Raw genomic sequence first — 3,913 nt, forward strand, 5'->3', positions numbered from 1 at the left:
ACTTTTTTTTCTTTTTTAAATCTAATTTCAGGATGTTTTTTACTACGGTATGTAAAGGAGAACATAGACTGGAATACTATAATTTCTTATTAAATCATGCCTTGCATCTGCTCTGCTCAACAGATGCGCTTAGAAAGCAAGCTACTCACTGTCATAACGATGTATATTGAGCTTTATAAATCTGACTTGAACAAAGCAATATGACTGTTTGCTGAGGATCCTCCCAGCCCACAGAAGGATTAGAGCCAGTGACAGGTCCTACAGAAATGCATGGTGAGGCAGCCCATGCCTCCAGTGCCCTGTGACCCCTGACAAGCATGAAATCCATTTGGGCTGTTCGTTGTCTTCATTTTGAATGCTCTACTCCTCATACACAATCATAACTCATTCTTCTATGTTTCTGATTTCCTGGTGTGCTTTCTACATCACAGTCAAGCACGAACAGTTCATGCAAAACTTTTCAGATGCATTTATAGAATATCCTGGTCAAAAGATGATCAGCTCATCCTTGTGATGAAAGAAGCCTCACGGTTGGCTTGGAAAGAATTCTGTAATCCAATTATTTTTATGCCTTGTTTTAGTGAAAAGCAGAAACTCAGTCTTATTGATAAAGTGGTTTTAAAAGGACTGTACTTAACCACAGTCTCCAAATTTAATTTATTAAAGGACTTAAATGAGAAATATTTGATAAAGGTGATATCCTGGAGCTAACCATTTTGGCTAAGCAGAGTTAAAACCATTTAGCCATCTCAGATATGTTTAAACATAATTAACTTAAAGTGATACTTGACAATGCCTTAAACATTTGTTAGGGAAGGCTCATTTTGCCAAGATGACAGAACTCTATCCTCAGGCGGTTTCTTAAACGGAGCTGCAGCTTGAGCGATGGCAAAGATTTCCAGGACAAGCAGGAACAAGAAATGCAGAAGAAAGCTTGCTCTGGCTTACACTATGAAACTTTGACCAGATCTGGGTATAGCTACCAGCAACCTTGTCAACCAAACAAGGAGCGCTCATAACTTACCCACAGCTGCAGACTAGGACAAGCATCCAGCCAGCAGCTTCCTGAGAGCATCATCACAGGTACAGATCCAAGTCTGCTGAACAGCTTAGCAGATCTGTCCTGCTATCACAGGAAGCAATAGGTCATCTACGCACTGATTTATGTCATGTTCAGCAATGGCAAAGACGTGTAGCCAGGATAAATCGTTAAAAGACGGCAAACCCATATCCAGAAAATATTTCAGAAAATATTTAACATTTGCACACACAGAAAAACCCTCCCAGTAGAGCTCCTCCCAAATAATATAACACTCCTGCATATACAAATACATATTCAGGCCCAGAAAATGCTGGAAATCTAAAGCGAACAAGAGAATTCTTTTCTAAGATTGGGAAATATTTGGGGTTTAAATCAGCTTCTTACTGCTGCATTGTCTCCAAAAGACTCTTAAAAATGCTGTTCTACATTCTGCTTGAAAAATTATGCATTGGGAAAAAAAAAAGGTACAAAATGAAGTACAGAGTGTGGAATCAAACAAGCTGAAACAACTGAAAGAAAGTCAGTTGAAAATTATAGATCTAATCTAAAGCTCAAGTGAAATCAACAAAAAAAGCTCCACTGATACTGGTGGACTTTGGCGTTTCACAAGGCCTTACACCATGTGTCAGATGGCACAAAAAATGAATGTCCATACACCCCTTAACCTCATATTACACAGAGCCTGGGTGTTTTCTGACACAGCTATGGGATTTCCATCAGGGAGTGGAAAACAGTGGAATATACTCATGTGCTTTGAAGAGCCAGAGCAGGATTTAGAAATTTTGCCTCAGTTCTGACACTTTCCTCACCCAGTTTTTATTCCAACTCAACCCTGCTCAGACGCTGCCACACTCACAGCGCAGCTCCATAAAACACACGGTGAGCACTGCGTGTCACATGTATGCAGCATGCTCCCTGCTCAGCCTCTATAAGTGCTCAATGAAAGATGATGGGCTAACAGGGCTTTTCCCCTGACAGTTACCAGGCAAGAGCTCAGGAGGCACAGCCACCACTCCTCCTCCTACCAAGGACATAAATCCTCAGTAGGCCCCAGGGAACGCTTCTACCACTGTCAGCTCATGAGCTCCAAGGAAGCCAGCAGCAAAGCCAGCAGGTTCATACAGGAACTGTTTTGTTTTGACAAAGTCCGAGTTTTGTTTTTTGTTTTTTTTTAATAAACAGAATTGGTTTGCATTTCGCCCTGGCACCTCCCTTCAAAGTGGTTGCAATAGAAAATTCCTGATCAACCCTAAGCTCCACTGGCGCAGCCACGCTGTGATCACACTGCAGCAGGCGCAGCTGGTGGCCACCCCATAGCTTTCCCAGCTTGGCTGGCTGTAGGCCCTGCCCCTGCCCCTGCCCTTGCTGTGCAGCGCTTTGACAGGAAGTTTAGTCAAAAAGCTGCTTCTTGCTTTGCAGCTTGCAAAACCCAGCTGGAGCACGGCAATAGACCCATGGTGCACACAGCAGAGTTCAGCACCTTTGGGATGCTGGTGCCTGGCATAGAGGCCTGGAAGATGCACCATCATGCAGAACAAGTTTCTTTGGTAAACTATTATGCTATAGGGAAAGCGATTGGCCAGTTTTCACTAGAATTGACAAATAGCTGCATTCCCTATCTGGATACAAGTTAGGTGCAGGTCTCTGAGCAGCTCCTCACCCTCTGTGCCCTGGGGCAGAGTGGTTGCTGCCTCTCCTCATCCTGACCAACTTTGAGCAGTGCCAGCTGCAAATCCCCATCAGCCTGGGGACGTGGATGTGGCCAGGAAGGTTTCAGCTGTCATCATAGGGTCAATAAAGCAATTTGTTTCAAATTATTCTATTGGTCTAATTGTATTTATTATTATTGCTTCTCTGTTGTGTGCAAGTAGACGTTTCATAATGTTGGGCTTTTTGCTACATTATATGTTTGTGCATTCTATTAGACTAATTTGAAAGATTTGAAACGATGAATAAATTGTCACTCTCTTTGCTTTATCTGCTGTTGCAGCCTATGCCCAACAGATGTCACATATGAAATTCAAATTACGTCTTCAAATGGAGCATGACTTGGTAATGAATAATTCAAAACTTATACTGAAAATTAGAATGCTGTTTTTAAACAGCGTGTTTCTTAGCACAGGCAGTGTCAATGGAAAAATACTCACCTATTTATCTGGCCATTTTCCACCTCTGTGAAATCATTTGAATCATTGCTGATGTTATCATCTTCAGGAATAGTCATATTCTGTAATTCAGTCAGTTCTAATCCAGCTTTGAATGGCATCTTGGGTGAGGAACTGTACGTCTCCAAGTGTTTCTTGAAATGTTAGTGTTTGGTTGGGATCTGGTGGGTAAATGGCAGCCACAGTATCAGCAACCTAGGTAAGACAAGAAAAAAGCCCAAGATATACACACCAACAGTAGGTAATATCACCAGAAGAACACAGTGAAACCTGGACATGAGGGATCATCCTCACCAACCTATCATTAGAAGCACTTCAGGTTTTAACAGAAGTCATGCAGTCCAATAGTGATGTTTCATTCTCCTTAATGAGATCAACTCCACCGGCCTTACAGATTTACCCAGACCAACAGCTGACTGCAGAAGATGGTGCCTGTAGTTATAACCTATCATCTGATTCAGAAGAAGAGACTCAATGACTTACAAATTAAGGAATAAAACTTATTTGCTTGCCCAAGAACCATTAGTTATTCAGTGTTCATCTTCAGTACATTCTCCACGTTGCTCCTTACTTAAAAATATAAAATACCTCAAGTTCATGCTGCTGCTAAATGGAGGAACAGTGGGGCAGTGTTATCGCAGCACTCTGTTCTACTGATGTCTGTACTCAAGGTATTTGAGTATGGTAGGTTTTTTTTGTAAAGAAG

The 3,913-nt window shown here is 41.8% G+C and overlaps 1 long non-coding RNA gene across 1 annotated transcript; it reads right to left on the reverse strand.

Annotated features, from left to right (window-relative positions):
* Positions 1-11: 11 nt before the first annotated feature.
* On the reverse strand, positions 12-3,606 carry LOC109366058. The gene is made up of 3 exons (XR_002112089.2): positions 3,506-3,606; positions 3,190-3,402; positions 12-1,123 (listed from the first exon to the last, which is right to left on the reverse strand). It is a non-coding gene; the product is annotated as an uncharacterized LOC109366058 (long non-coding RNA).
* Positions 3,607-3,913: the final 307 nt, after the last annotated feature.

The sequence above is a fragment of the Meleagris gallopavo genome, chromosome 1, assembly GCF_000146605.3.
Source record: "Meleagris gallopavo isolate NT-WF06-2002-E0010 breed Aviagen turkey brand Nicholas breeding stock chromosome 1, Turkey_5.1, whole genome shotgun sequence".
NCBI classification, from domain to species: domain Eukaryota; kingdom Metazoa; phylum Chordata; class Aves; order Galliformes; family Phasianidae; genus Meleagris; species Meleagris gallopavo.